This window comes from Hemitrygon akajei, chromosome 4 (genome assembly GCF_048418815.1).
Source record: "Hemitrygon akajei chromosome 4, sHemAka1.3, whole genome shotgun sequence".
Lineage (NCBI taxonomy): Eukaryota > Metazoa > Chordata > Chondrichthyes > Myliobatiformes > Dasyatidae > Hemitrygon > Hemitrygon akajei.
This window is the reverse complement of record NC_133127.1, coordinates 39,750,084-39,766,316: the sequence shown is the minus strand read 5'-3', so window position 1 is coordinate 39,766,316 and position 16,233 is coordinate 39,750,084. Positions and strand designations below refer to the sequence as shown.

The 16,233-nt window shown below is 41.1% G+C and overlaps 1 protein-coding gene across 1 annotated transcript in view; it reads right to left on the bottom strand.

Moving 5' to 3' along the window:
• Window positions 1-8,397: 8,397 nt before the first annotated feature.
• The window catches only part of stpg2 (sperm-tail PG-rich repeat containing 2), a 533,079-nt gene continuing 525,243 nt past the window's right edge, over window positions 8,398-16,233 (bottom strand). Inside the window, exon 14 of the mRNA XM_073041898.1 lies at window positions 8,398-11,485. The gene's annotated coding sequence lies outside the window, so the exon portion shown is untranslated. The remainder of the gene's footprint in view (window positions 11,486-16,233) is intronic.

The window sequence follows — 16,233 nt, the reverse complement described above, 5'->3', positions numbered from 1 at the left end:
TGTGCATATTTGTTCAGGAACCTGATGGTTGTAAGAAAGTAGCTATTCTTTAACCTGATGGTGTGTGACTTCAGGCTTCTGTATCTCCTGTTTAATGGTAGCAGTGTAAATTAGGCAAAAACTGGATGGTGTGGATCCTTAATGTGAGGTGCATTTTTAAAATATTAAATCAAATTTGCTGTTAAGAACTTCATTTTTTTTTAAACTTTATCTTTTTGTCCCAGTGATTCAAGCAGTTTAAGTTAAATCCCTTGTAAGCACCTGTCATCTCTGTTGTACTGTAGATGACAAATATCATATCTCCTGCTCCAGCCTGGAAGAAGATCATAAAATTTCTTGGCCATAAAGACTGGTTATACAGTCCCTGCGCTGCTCAGAGATTGTGTTTGTAGCTGAAGTGCTGGCAGGTTTCTCTAAGGAAGTCCTGTCGAAGCACACATCTGGCTGCTATTGACTTTCTGGTATGAGAAGTGGCTCCTGAGTACCCAAAGCTGATGTGACCTTGTGTAGTGATTCATTCACCTCCTTCCTCTTACAGAAACATATCCAGGTCCAGGAGTTAACTTCTCAGACCCCCATCATCTGGCACTCTGAGGTAAATATATGCTGATGCACACATGCTTGGGAATGATTGGTCTGTCCAGAAGCCTCAATTCTTCCACATCACTCCTCACTCCTTGAAGGCACAAGCGCAGTAAGGAATCAAAACATAAACCGGAGAAAAAGTCTGTTGCTGACCACTGAGTAGGTTTCTTCTTCCTGATGTGCACCTATTCAATAATATGAGGCTAAAATAAGGCGTTAACTGGGAGATTGACTGCCAAAGTCACAAGCAAATTTATATCGTATTTTTTTCCTTTTTAGATAGATACAAAGGAGGAGTAAAAAATGTTTGACTGAATAAGGCTATTGGAATTATGATGGAATCTCTGGAAAAATCTCAAGAATCCAAGCTGAACCTGTACTTTTCTCACTGAACTGTCTCCAAAGTGCTTAAGGATGAAGAAATTATCAACAATATTTATTGCTGCTGAGGTTTTATTTATGGTTTCTAACCACAGTGTTGTGATTCTAATCCATGGCTCCCAACATCATTTTTGATCTGTTTTTCTTTCTGTGAGTTTAGATTTCACTTTGCTAACTCAACGATCTTAAAGGTGGCATTATGTCTGTTGCCCTTTTCACAATGACAATGAATAAATCACAGAATGGAAGTGGAAAGATGAAAGCACAGCAAGCAAATGAGACGTGAAAATAAAGTAAAATCCAAAGCAAAATGATTGATTGTTGATTCCTTGCAATGCATTTTCATGTTCAGGTTTATAAGGGAAAATAATAGAAGGCTGACAAGAAATAAATCGTTTGGGAAACAGGAGAAGTGTGATTATGAAATGAGTTCTTTGATTCGAGTGACCACCAACCATTAGGAAGTGATTTAAAGAGAGCAATCTCTTTGACTTTGCCCTCTCCATTTTGAAGACTTCAATCTCTTTCATTTTGAAGAGTCTTATTCCTTTGTTTTCAAGAATCCAATTTCTCCACTGTGAAGGATTCAATCTCTCTTCATTTTGAACAATTTGAACAAGGAAAGGGGGCGGTGCTCATGCTCCTGCTAACATCAACAATGCTGAGGTCAGTGGTTGACAGCTTCAAGTTCCAAGGGATGAACACCACTAATAGCCTCTCTTCGTCCAACCATGCAGATGTCTTGGCCAAGAAAGCACACCAACACCAATACCTTTATTTCCTCGGGAGGCTAAAGAAATCTAGCATGCCCACATTGACCCTCACCAATTTTAACCAATGCAGCATAGGAAGCATCCTGTTCAGATGCAGCATAGCTTGGTATCGCAACTGTTTTGCCTATGACTGCAAGAAATGCAGAGATTTGTGGACATAGCTCAGCACATCAAGAAAAGCTGCTTCTCCTCCATGGACTCTGTCTGTACATGGTAAAGCAGCCAACATAATCAAAGACCCCACCTACCCCAGACATTCTCTTTTCTCCTCCCTCAAGTAGAAAATACAAAATCCTAAAATAATCCACTACCACGCTCAAGGACAGTTTCTATCCCACTGTTATAAGATTTTTGAACGGATGATAAGATTGAATCTTGACGTCACAATTTTCCTTGTTATGACCTTGCATCTTACTGTCAAAATGTACTACACTCTTTTTGTAACCGTAATACTTCATTCTGCATTCTGATATTGTTTTACCTTGTACTACTATATACACTTTTTAATAAAATAATCTGCACGATGAAGTTGTGATTGTAGAGTTCTGTCTATCTAGGATTTTGTCAGTGAACTGCTTAAGCTGCTAACAGATTTATTCAATTCACTTTCGTGAATTTACAGTTGCGGATTTGAGTAGACCAGGGATGTTACGTTGAGGTTGTTTAAGACATTGGTAAGGCCTAATTTGGAGTATTGTGTGCAGTTTTGGTCACATATCAATAGGAAAGATGCCAATGAGATTGAAAGAGTGCAGAGAAAATTTACAAGGAAGTTGCCAGGACATGAGGTCCCGAGTTATAGGGGAAGGTTGAATCGGTTAGGCCTTTATTTCCTGGAGCATAGGAGATTGAGAGGAGATTTAATAATGGTGTACAAAATTGTGAGGGCTATAGATAGGCAAGCAGGTTTTTTCCACTGAGGCTGGGTAAGACTAGAGCTAGAGGTCACAGGTTAAGGGGGAAAGGTGAAATATTTAAGCAGAACATGAGGGGGAGGTATTCATTCAGAATGTGGTGAGAGTCTGAAATGAGCTGCCAGCAGAAGTTGGTTCAATTTCAATATTTAAGAAAAATTTGGATAGGTACATGGATGGGAGTAGTTTGGAAGGCTACGGTCCAGGTGCAGGTTGATGGCACCAGGCAGCTTAATAGTTTGGGATGGACGATGGGCTGAAGGGTCTGCTCTGTGCTCTAGTGTTATATGACATTATGACTCTCGATAGAATTATAAAATAGTAGACAGCAGGAGATCATTGCAATCATGAGTGATTGACATTTCTTGAAAACTTTCCAATTAGTCCATTTCTGCCTGTTCTTTCCTTAGCCCTGGATTTTTTATCTTTCAAGTATTTACCTTACCTTCCTTTGAAAATTCCTCTTGAATTTGCTTCCACTGCTCTCTCAGGTAGATCACAACTAACCATATTTCATGGTTTCATCCATCTGTTGCCTGTGATCATCATTGCTTCAGCCGCAAAACAACATTTTTCAAAGCCCATCTAGATTTGAACACCACATGTAGAAAATCTTGGAGATGTGTATACTCTATCTTGCCAGAGAACATGCCCTAATGATCCATGGCAGAGTTCTAAAAGTCTAGGAGTATTAAAACTTATTGTCAATAAGTTCCAGTAAGGAAAATTTTACCTCAAACATGATGCGAATTGCTTTCAACTTCAGAATTATCTGCAATTTTATTTTAACAAACTATTTCATGTTGTCAAACACAGATTCCACACATACCTTTGCAAAATCCAGACAAAAGTGCCAATAAATTCACAGAAGTTCCTCCAATAGGTTGTTTGTTGGCCCAGATTCTGCAGTCTCCGCACTCACTATCGGATTCTCAGATTTCAGATAAGTCACTCTTCCTCTCTGTTCATATCACAACCAGTTATTTCTACTCTGTTTTTTTCTGTTGGTATAATCTGGCTATTTAATTTTTGAAAAGCACTATAGCGTCAAAGAAGCCTGCGCTAGTCCTAACTGCTATTCTGATCACTATATTAACTCAATTAGTCACATCTTATCACAGATATTCCCTTTGTTCCAATCATCTCTTCCCTATTTTCTTCATGACTAACTAACTAGGCTGCCTGACAGAGTCAGACAGCATGAAAACAGGCCCTTCAGGCCACCATACCTGTGCTGACATTTTAGCCCATCTACACTAATCCCATTTGCCCACATTAGCTCCATATCCTTTTATACTTTTACCATTTAAGCGCCTGTTTAAATGTCTCTTAGGTTTAATGATTGTATGTTTCCTCTGGCAGTGAGTTCTAGATATCAAGCACTCTGTAAAGAGCCCACCACTCTGATCACCTTCAAAACCTTTCCTCTCACCTTGAACTTGTTCCCGGTTGGTTTTGATATCACTAACACAAGGAAAAGATTCTATCTATCCCATCCATTCCTCTCGCAATCTTATATACTTCTATCAGGTCACCCCACAGCCTCCTTTTTTTCTCTGGGGTAGGTAAGTCCAGTCTATCCCAGCTCTTCCTGTAACTGATGTCCTCCAATCCAGGCAACATCATGATGAAGGTTCTCGGCCTGGAACGTCAACTGTTCATTTCCCTCTATAGATCCTCCCTGACCTGCTGAGTTCCTCCAGCATTTTGTGTGTGTCAGAACATCTTGGTAAATCTCCTCTGCATTCTCTCCACCCTTCCTGTTGGGTAGTAAGTAGAATTGCACACAATACTCTGAGTGTGGCTCCAACTTTAATGCTTACTGGAGTGTTTCCAGAGTTGGCCGTTTTTATCTCAAGTTTCTACCATCTGAAGTTTTTTTTTGATTTTCATTTAGTCCACATTTTACACTTGACGGTTTGCAACTACATTTCACTCTGCCTCAGGAATGCAATCAACATAGTCAAGGATTCCTGGTCATTCTCTCTTCTCCACCACACTTAACCTCGCCATTGGGCAGAAGATGCAAAAGCTTGAGAATACAATGCTCAAGAGCAGCTTCTATCCCACTGCTATAAAACTCTTGAACACCTCGTTCGATGAAGAACCTATGGTCTGTCAGTTTATCTTCTCATGGCCCTTGTATCTTATTTGTCTATCTGCACTGTGCTTTTTTCAGTAACTGTGGTACTGTGTTCTGCATTCTGTTTCCTTTCACTTTTTGTACTACTTTGCTCTATTGACAAGTATGGAATGATCTGTCTAGATGACGATGTAGTAAACCGGATCAGTAAATCTGCAGATGACACCAAGGTTGGGAGTGTAATGGACAGTGATGAAGGTTAGCGAGGCTTGCAGTGGAATCTGGAGCAGCTGGAAGAATGGGCTGGGAAATGCTAGATGGAACTTAATGCTGACAAGTGAAAGATGTTGCACAAACCAGGGTCGGTCTTACTCAGCCAAAGGTAGGGCACTGAGGAGTGTATTAGCATAAGGGAATCTGGGAATACAGATCCATACTTCCTTGAAAGAGACATCACAGGTAGATAGGACTGAAATTAGAACTTTTGCACACTGACTTTCATAAAACTAAATACTTAGTACAGGATGCAAACACGAGGAAATCTTCAGATGCTGGAAATTCAAGCAACACACACAAAATGCTGGTGGAACGCAGTTCTCTTACTATCTCTTCTTTCAGTTAGTCCTGACAAAGGGTCTTGGTCCTAAACGTTGACTGTACTTCTTCCTATAGATGCTGCCTGGCCTGCTGCGTTCCACCAGTATTTTGTGTGTGTTACTGAGTACAGGAGTTGTTCTGTTAAAGTCGTTAAGAGGTTGGTGAGGCCTAATTTGAAGTTATTGTGCACAATTCTGCTCACCTACCCAGGAAACATGTCGATAAGTTTGAATGAGTGCAGAGAAAATTTACAACAATGTTGGTGGGACTTGAGAAACTGAGTCATAGGGAAATTGAACAGGTTAGGACTTTTCCTGAAGCGTAGGTGAATGTGAGGAGATTTGATAGAGGTATCCAAAATTGTGAGGGGTAAAGCTAGGGTAAGTGCAAGCATGCTTTTTCTACTGAGGTTGTGTAAGACTAGAACTAGAGGTCATAAGTGAGGGTGAAAGGAAAAATATTTAAGGAGAACCTGAAGGGAACTTCATCACTCGGAGAGTGGTGAGAGTGTGGAATGAGCAGCTAGCAGAAGTGATGGATGTCAAGTCAAGTCACTTTTTATTGTCATTTCAACCATAACTGCTGGTACAGTACACAGTAAAAATGAGACAATGTTTTTCAGGACCATGGTGCTACATGAAACAGTATAAAAACTACACTGAACTATGTAAAAACAACACAGAAAAAAAAACACTAGACTACAGATCTACCCAGGACTGTATAAAGTGCACAAAACAGTGCAGGCATTACAATAAATAATAAGCAAGACAATAGGCACAGTAGAGGGCAGTAAGTTGGTGTCAGTCCAGGCTCTGGGTATTGAAGAGTCTGATAGCTTGGGGGAAGAAACTGTTACACAGTCTGGTCGTGAGAGCCCAAATGCTTCGGTGCCTTTTCCCAGATGGCAGGAGGGAGAAGAGTTTGTATGAGGGATGCGTGGGGTCCTTCATAATGCTGTTAGCTTTGCGGATGCAGCGTGTGGTGTAAATGTCTGTAATGGCGGGAAGAGAGACCGCGATGATCTTCTCAGCTGACCTCATTATCCACTGCAGGGTCTTGCGATCTGAGGTGTTGCAACTTCCAAACAAGGCAGTGATGCAGCTGCTCAGGATGCTCTCAATGCAACCTCTGTGGAATGTGGTGAGGATGGGGGGTGGGAGATGGACTTTCCTCAGCCTTCGCAGAAAGTAGAGACGCTGCTGGGCTTTCTTTGCTATGGATTTGGTGTTGAGGGACCAGGAGAGATTCTCCATCAGGTGAACACCAAGAAATTTGGTGCTCTTAATGACCTCTACCGAGGAGCCATTGATGTTCAGCGGAGAGTGGTCACTCCATGCCCTCCTGAAGTCAACAACCCTCTCTTTTGTTTTGTTCACATTCAGAGACAGGTTGTTGGCTCTGCACCAGTCCATGGGTTTAATTTCCCAATGCCATTAGGCTTTACAATTCAACCGCCAGGACTTAAGAACTTTTTAAAAGCTATTATTAATGCTTTTTGAGATAGTGATTTAGATGCATATCATATTTTTTACTGAGTTAAGTATTGTATGTAATTAGTTTTGCTACAACAAGTGTATGGGACATTGGAAAAAAAGTTGAATTTCCCCATGGGGATGAATAAAGTATCTATCTATCTATCTATTTAAGAGAAACTTGGGTAAGTACATGGATGGGAGGGGTATGGAGGGCTATGGTCCAGGTGAGGGCTGATGGTGCTAGGCAGAGTCACAATTTGGCACAGATTAAATGGGCTGAAGGATCTGCTTTTGTGCTGTGGTGTTCTATGACTCGGTGATGCTAAATGTTTTTCACTGTGGCTGAAAATGTATCTTTGTGCTGTATGACCCAATGACTAAGCAGCATGCAAAAACATCAGAGTTTGACAACTGTAGGGCCTGGGAGGAGACAATTTCACACATTGGATCAATGTCAAATGAAACATGCACAGAGAAAATGTCATATCCCAGTTCCCTGTCCATACTCTTGTGGGTTACAACACCAAATGTTGAACCAAGTCCTTGTGATAAGTTTTTGACAATGAGTTTCAGGTCTCCACCATACTTGGATGAAAACATGATCTACATCCCCACATGGATCTTTCCACGTCTGAAATCTCTGTAGCTCCGTGATGGACCAAAATTGAATAAGTGCTTCCTTTCACCTTGTGCTGATCTTTTGTAATTTTATACCATCTAGGCCTTCTCTTTCCTAAAGAACCTCACCTTTTCTAATAACTAAATTTTATATATCTCCTTTGAACCTGCTCTAGTTCTTTTGCATTCTCCCTGTAGTGTGGAGACCAGAACTGTAAATGGTACAGCAACTATGACCTAACTGCTTTTTGTGTTCTACACCTTGGCTAATAAGGAAACTTTCCCATCCACCTGATGTCTGGGGGAAGCTTTAGGGATCTGTGCATATTTTCCTCAACATTCTCCAATGCTTCTGAACAAGCTACTATTTATTTGGTATCTCTTTTTCTTGTTTGCCCTTTCCAAATACATTACCTCACTCTTCTCTGGTATTAATTCTGATAATGTGAGCAGCTTAAGTTTCTACATGGCATTACAAGAGACTGCAGTGCATTGTAAATTAAAGAAAGACCTTACCTTTCTTTCTGCGTTGCCTTTGGCAAAATAAGAATGTCTCAAAGCATTTTACAGCCAGTAAAGCCCAGCTAGAATATAATCTCAAGGCATTTTTTAGACAGTAAAGCTCCGCTAGAATGAGGGAAATGGAGCCGAAAATTTGACCACAGTGAGATCCCACAATAGTTATGGATTCAGTGATGTTGTTTTAGAGATATATCTTGGTCTGTGCACTGCTACCTCCAATTACCATTTGTTACCATTGTTTTCCTCACAAAATATATAGTTTTTAAAGTGGAGAGGGTTACCTTAATCCTTTTGGATTGGCAGCTTTGGAACACCCAGGGACTCTTTATCTGTGCAACACAAAAACGAATGGGCTAACTTTGTAAAAATAATGAGAAGTGATCCAGGCTTTTATCCCTTCTCGGGTTTATTGATTGAGCAATGAATCAATGTGTCAAGTGAAGAGGAAGTGACGCAAAACAGCACATGGGCCATTTATTTAACAAGCGGCCAACGAACCAAACAAAATGCTACAGACCAGAAAATGCAATTTCACCACGAGCTCAGTAAACAAACATATCATATCAATTTACTGATGGAAGATTAGCGTCCTCTTTGATCCCACTTCCACTGTTAAAGTGTAAAGACTTCAGGATGCCATCAATTTGAATTTTAACTGGTTGGTGTTTAAATACAGCATTTAACCTGTTCTCTCAGCTAGCTCCCTTCTCCTCCTCCCACTCACATCTACGGTAATTACATTGGAATACGAAGACAGGGATGAGTTGCAAGGATGCCTAACTCTTTCAGGGCCTGAATACATTTGCAAAATAATTGCTGATTCATATTCAGGCACGTATTAACATAGATTACTTCATCTTTTTTAACAGCCTTGGGAAATATATTAAATAGCAAACCACATGTACAACACAATATTTGAAGCAAATGAACTTTGCCAGTGTTTCTGATTTAATCAAACTTCCTCCCACTCCTCCTTTCATTCTCTCCCCACTGGTGCATTCATCCAGCTTCCCTTAAAATCCATTCCTCCTGCTGCCTCCCTGTGGTTTTGAGCTCCCGATTTCTCTCCCTTCTCAGCATCAAGAGTACCTCCTGAGCTTGTATTCGGTTTGTTAGTGAATAATTGTACATTAACAGTCTCTGGTCTTGTCTCACACACAATTCAAGATGAATGAATCTGAGGGGAACCTGAAGGTGGAGGTTTTCATCCATCTGCTGTACATGATCCAAGGGAGAACATCACCTCTTGTGCCTTACTTCATGGATCAACCCTGGAAAGTCCTTTGATACCTCAACTTGGATTATTCTGCTCAAGCTGCTATTTGGATCTTCTGACATTTGTGTGAAATAAAAATGTCAGTTTTCTAATTCGGATATGGGTTAGCATATAGTGCCTATCCCAATCACTCTTGTAGTTGATAGATTTTGATGTGGGTCTGGCATCACATTTTTAAATTCATCTTAGGGATACAGGTATTGCTGCCATTTTTGGTCCACCATGAGTGCTTTTGAGAAGGTGGTGGTAGGATGTCGTCTTGAACCAGTCCTCCTGGTGAAGATGCTCCTAGCATGCCGTTGGGGAACAAGCTCTAGGATTAACGCCCACTAGAATTTGAGGACGAATGTTTGAGTCCCAATTCAAGATGGTGGGTGAAGTAGAGGGGTTTCCATCCATCTGTTGCCCTTATTCTTCTTGTTGGCAGAGTCTGTAGATGCTGGGATCTGGAGCAACAAACAATCTCCTAGAGGAACTCAATGGGTCAAGCAGCAATTGTGCAGGGTGTGGGAGGAAGCGATGAAGGAATTGCTGACATTTCAGGTTGAAACTCTGCAACAGGACTGAGAATGGAGAAGGGAAGATGGCCAATGTAGAGGGGAGAGGGGGAGTGGTGTGACAGGCGCCCAAGATGATTGGTAGACTGAGGGGGGTGAAAGAAGATGGGAAGGTGGGGGGGGGGGCGTGAAGTTGAAGTTGGGAAACAGAGGCAGGTGAATAGAGGTAGGCAAAGAAAAAAATGAGAGTCTGATTCAGAGAGGTGGTGTGAGTGGAGGTTGAGGGGCAGAGACGGCTGCTGGAGGGTGACAAGCAGGATCACAGTAAAGGTCACAGATATGGAAAGCACAGGTTGAGAAGCTACAGTGCATTTCATAGGACACAGTGCAGCCACTGTGACCGAGAGAATGAATGCTCAGTGGTGGTTGAGGTACCAGTCAAATCCTGGATGGGGTCATCACTCATGTCACAAATTTCATTCCTTAATGTCCTCAAATTAATCAGACTATTTAAAACAATCTGGTGGTTTCAAATATCATAATTGCCCATAATAGCATTCTAATTTCAGATTAGTTCAACAAAACTTAAGGATCCCAGTACCTAAAGTGGGATTTGAACTCATATCACCAAATCTAATATCAGAGACCTCAAGATATTTAACCTGGTAACTTCACCGCAATGTTGGGTGTGGTAGAAGTTAAGGCAACCTTCAATATAGGATTGGGAGATAGTGTATTGACATGAAGATGAGACTAAACCTCTGATCTATTGCTTGAATCAAGTGTGTTTGTACTCCTGGGACTCTTAGAAAAGATTAAGAAAATTAATTTGATACCCAAAGGGTGAGATGCTGCAATCTCTTTTCCTATCACAGGGTCATGAACCTGTTCAGGGCAATATGTCTGTGTGGGGATGAGATAGCACTCTTAATGTAATGAAGCTTCACAAAACACTTCTCAGTAGTGTAATTAACAACAGAATTTGCATTTATATAGTGTTTTTACAGTAATAAAACATTCCAAGGCACCTCACAGAAACATTATCAAGCACTGAACCACATAAGGACAGGTGACATAGAGCTTAAAGCAGCCATTACAGAAGGGCTTTAGTAGACAGAGCAGATTAGGGAGAAAACTCCAAAACTAAGAGTTGAAGGTGAAACTGAAGGCAGGGATGTGAAGGCACGATGTGGATATGCACAAGAGGCCAGAATTGCAGGCGTATGAAGACCTTGTTGATTTGGAGACTGAAAGAAAGGTCAAATATCATATCAGAAATGAGCTGGAAAGAGGAAGTGTCTTGTGGATCGATTGAGATATAAGCCAGCACTACTCGGTGCAGAAGAAAGTGTGAGAAAAGAATGACAGACACTTCCAGGTCCAAAAGACAGCGAGAGTCAGGAATTCTGCAAGAAAAAGAGAGAGGCACTGAGAAAGGAAGATTAAAAAACTATCACATGATGAGCGAGTGGAGAAGGAAGGGCCAAAAAATGAAGGGAAGTTTTATTTTATTCATTGCAGCCCTGGACATTCATAGTGGGATCAATTATTATTACTAAATTGTCCTGATCACATCCATGCCATAGATCTGACTTAATGATGTCAATTAATGTACGTCCAGTATCTGAAAATTTTCAATGCTGAAAGCTTATGTGAGAGGGTTGCTTCTTTATGAAGAACTTCTTGCATGTGAATTAAGAGTTTTTTGAGAGTGATGAAGAGTCAGTAGTGTTCTTCGAGATCCCCATTCCTTTTCCTCTTTCCCTATATTTAAGAAATGATGAGGCAGAGTTAATCTCCACTGATTGGCTGTATCATTACCTACTACAGCAATTTGACTGCACAGAAACGTAGGAAGCTCTGAGACACAGTGAACAGCTTTGTTTTGTATGCCATTCAGACAGATGGCTCTGAAGGAGTACAAAAGGAAAAAAAGTATAAAAAGAAAATGCATAATGGATTTTATTTTAGCAATACAGTAAGCCTTTTGATCTCTTCAAGCCACACTGCCCCAGCAAACCCCACCAAACTCAATTAACCCTAACCTAATCATGGGACAATTCTCAATTACCAATGAATCTACCCAGTACATCTTTGGACTGTAGGAAGAACTTGGAGGACTTAAAGAAAACCCACACATTTCATGGGGAGGATGTACAGAGGATCCTTGCAGAACAGCTCTGGAATTGAACTCCAAACTCTGGAATGCCCTGAGCTGTAATAATGCCTTGCTACTGCTATTCTACCATGGTGTCCCACTTGTAATATAGCATTACAGTCACACAGAACATGCTGTCCAGGTAAACAAATTAAGTGCCAACACCATAACAAGGTAGATGAGAGGTCTTGAGTTCATCTTTTTCATGCAGGACATCTTTAACAACAGAACAGAAAGAAGGTGGAGCTAGTATAAAGTTGTATGTTTAATAGATTGACTACGGACAAATTTTTGTCGCTCACTCTTTGTTGTGAGTAAGTTATGCGCTAGTTTTTGTAAAGACAAACTTGCCTTGGGGGTTATGCAAAGATGAATCATTTAGGAGAGAGATTGTCTCGTGAAGAAAAAGTGAGCAGGTTAAGTGTGTACTCACAGGTGTTTCTAAGAATGTAAGGGAATCTTATGAAACATGTCAGACAATAAGCAGGTCTGACAGGTTGTTTACATCCTGGGAGAATCGAGAATCAGGAACGGTATATCAGAATAAGGGACGAAGATTATGAATGAAATGTGGAAGAGCTTTTTCTGTCTCTCAAAGGATTGTGAATCTTCGGATGCTCTGCTAGAGTGGGAGAGTCACAGAGCAATGCAGCACCTTCAGCCCAATGGATCCATGCTGACCATGGTGCCCAACCACCTCGTCCCAATTTCCTGCATTTGGCCAATTCCCTCTAAGCCCTGCTCCTCTGAGTTCCAAACTATATGCATCTTAAATGATACTGTAATATTTGCCTCAACCACTTCCTTTGGCAGCTCATTCCATATAGTCACTATCATCTGTGTGAACAAGATCCCCCTCAGGTCCCTTTTAATTTTCTCCCCTCTGACCCTAAGCCTATTCCTCCTAGATTTGGACTCCCCTACCATGTGAAAAGGACTGCTACCACCCACCTTATTGATGTCTCCCGTAATTTTAAGAACTTCTATAAGACTGTCCAACAGTCTCCCACGTTTCAAGAAATAAAGACCCAACCTGGCAAACCTCACCTCATAACTCAGGCTCTCTAGTCTTGGTGACATCTTTTGTAAATCTCTGTACTCTTTCCTACTTAACCACATCTTTCTTATATTACAGCAATCAAAACTATACAAACGTGGCCTTACCAACAGCTTATACAAATTAAACGTAATGTCCCAACTCCTACACAGTGCTCTGACTGCTGAAGGCTAGGATGTTAAAACACCTTTTATACCACTCTATCTACCTGTGACACTCTTTCAATGAGGAGTAGTAGTAGGGCCCTCTGTTCCACTACACTCCCTGGTGCCCTAACATTCATAGCATAAGTACTATGCTGGTTTGACTTTCCAAAAGAATTATCTCACAGGCTGGGATGTAGACGGCAGAGGAATAAAGATTTATAGGTTCAGGGCAAGAAGATAGAGTTGAAGCCAAAGATTAGATTACTCATGATCTTATAGAGTGAGAAAGCAGGTATGACAGGATAAATGATCTACTTCTTTTCTTTCTTACAGGTATGCAATTTGCCCATTAACAAACTGAGTAATTGCTATTTCTGATCAGGCTCTTTGACAACTACCCACTTTCCTGCATTTAGCTTTTGTAGCCTACATGGAATTAAGTCTTAAGCAAAAGTCATTCTTTGAAACTCTTTTCTCTGGGACTGTTTGTTCTTTGACTTTTTTCTCTTAAATTCACTAAGCAAAATTGTAAAAATCTTAAGGATTGAGCATAGTATTTTTCTATTGGGAGTATTAGGACACCTTGGAGGAAGTTAATCTGTTGACCCTTGATCCTGGAGGGAAAAGACTGGAGTTCCTGCTTTGTTCTTCTACTTACAGTTTTTTGTCTAATCTTTATTAGCTCCAGAATTTGGGACACATAATAATTCAAAACTGTCTCTACCAATATGGAATCAGATCCAATTCACTTTGTACATATGTACTAAGATCAGCAGAGCCTAGAGAATGAATGGAGAGACAGAGACATAGTTCAACAGTCGTAGTGAAGACAGTTCAACTTTATACTAGAAGGAAAGGATCTTTGTCCATTGGGGTAAACATTTGCATTGGAGAAGCAACAAATCATTTGAGTTGCAGAGGGTTTGGATAGGCAGGGTGGTGAAACAGGCTTCTGGCTCACCAGCCTTCATCTATCAGGGCATTAAGTATAGATGTTGTAAGGTTATAGTGTGGCTGTACAAGGCATTGGTGATGCCGCACTTGAAGTATTGTGTTCCATTTTCGATACCTTGTTATAGGAAAGATGTTATTAAACTGGAAAGTGTGCAGAAAAGATTTACAAAGATGTTGCCAAGACTCAAGAAACTGAGTTATAGAGAAATACATTTTTCCTTGGAGTGGAGGAGACTGAGAAGTGATATTAGAGAGGTTTATAAAATAATGAGGGGCACAGATAAGGGGAATGCAATCTGTCTTTTTCCCAGGGATGGGGAATCAAGAATTAGAAGGTGGAGGTTCAAGTCAAGAGGGGAGAGATTAAGAACTTGAGGAGCAACGTTTACATACAGTGTGTTATGTATATGGGATGAGCTGCCGGAGAAAGTAAGGTTATAGTGTGGCTGTACAAGGCTCTGCCGTTCCATCATGGCTGATTGATTATCCCTTTCAACCCCATTCTCCTGCATTTTCCCCCATAGCCTTTAAGACCCTTACTAATCAAGAACCTATCAACTTTTGCTTTAAAAATACCCAATTTCTTGGCTTCCACAGCTGTCTATGCAACAAATTCTCTACCCACTAGCTGAAGAGATTCCGCCTCATCTCTGTCCTAAAGGGATGTCCTACTATTCTGAGGCTGTGCCCTCTGGTCCTAGACTATCAGAAACATCCCTTCTACATTCATTTTCTCTAGGCCTTTCAATATTTTAAAGGTTTCAACGAGCAAAGTTATGATGGCGTTAGACGGTGATTCCTTTGCTTGTATTTTTGGACACAGCTCTACTTCTACCGTTGATATCACTTTTATACTTTTTCAAGGTTCTTTTGAAGACCCTGACCTGGAGTTACACTCTGCCTTAGGTTCTTTGCGGGAATGGGAGCCTCTCTCAAAACCTCAAGACCGGTTGCTTTTTGATATCCCAAAAATGCGACCTGGAAGACTAGCATGCCTTCAGGGTGCTGGATTTTCATGGCTCTGGAAATGGGCTGATTGTAGACTGGTGCCCCTGACTGAGGCGTTGCGGGAGAGCACGGAATATCAGGAGTAGCAGGTTAGCAGCCGTGGGCTGTGTGCCAAGACAGCTGAACCTTTCTGGGGCCAACTCTCTGGGCATAGAGCTTGGAAAAAGTGACACAACAGACTTTTAACTTCATTAATCAGCGAGTTGTTTGTTATATCTCCCCTCTCGATGTGAAACAGGGACAGCTCTTTTTCCCTTATTAGGGAGAGAGAGAGCCTGTGGTATGTCGAATTACCGGGTGAACGGGTAGTCGTTGAGGTACTGCAAGTCCGTGCCTTTATTGATGCTTTGCCGTACGCTTGAGTGCTCGGTGGGAAGCACCGATGCTTTTTTGCTGGTGGGAAAAGGGTGGGGGGCTGTTGCTTTGCTGCTGCTTGTGTGTGGGAGGGGGAGTTGGAGGTGGTCTTTGGGGTTCTAACGTTTAACTGGCATTCATTCTTTGGGGCACTCCTCTGTTTTTGTGGATGTTTGCAAAGAAAAAGGATTTCAGGATGTATCTCTCTGACACTAAATGTACCTATTGACCTATTGATCTTCTACACACCAGTGAGTACAGGCCCAGAGACATCAATCGCTCCTCACTCCTCAGACAGTCTTCGCAGGATCATTCTCTGGACATTTTTCAATGCCAGCACATCCTTTCTTAGATAAGGGGCTCACAATCCAAGTGCATTCTAGCCAAAGTCTTATAAAGCCTCAGCATTATATCCCTGTTTTAATAAGCCTGTTCTCTCAAAATAAATGCACCCTACAGCTCTTTAACAGCCAGGATGGACTGGTTGGGTCAAAGGTCTTCCTTCTGCATCATAAATGTGCTGCTCTTTGACAAAGAATCTTGATGGAGGAGGAGACAAAATACTGGACAGTTCCCACCAGTTTACCTTGATGAATTGTAAAATGCTTTGTATACAATTGGTAATGCATGTTGTTTCCTTAATGGACCAAAAGCAAAAACAAAATATAGTTCATGTGAATTTATCTCATTCAAAAAATCTCCAAGCAAAAATATAATGTAACAAAATATAATTTTATTTTCTAAAGTAACCGTTTCCCTAAAATAAATCAGAAAAGTTTGGTAGGGCAGAAGGAGACAAGTTATACAAGACATCAGTGACACCACAGTTGGAGCA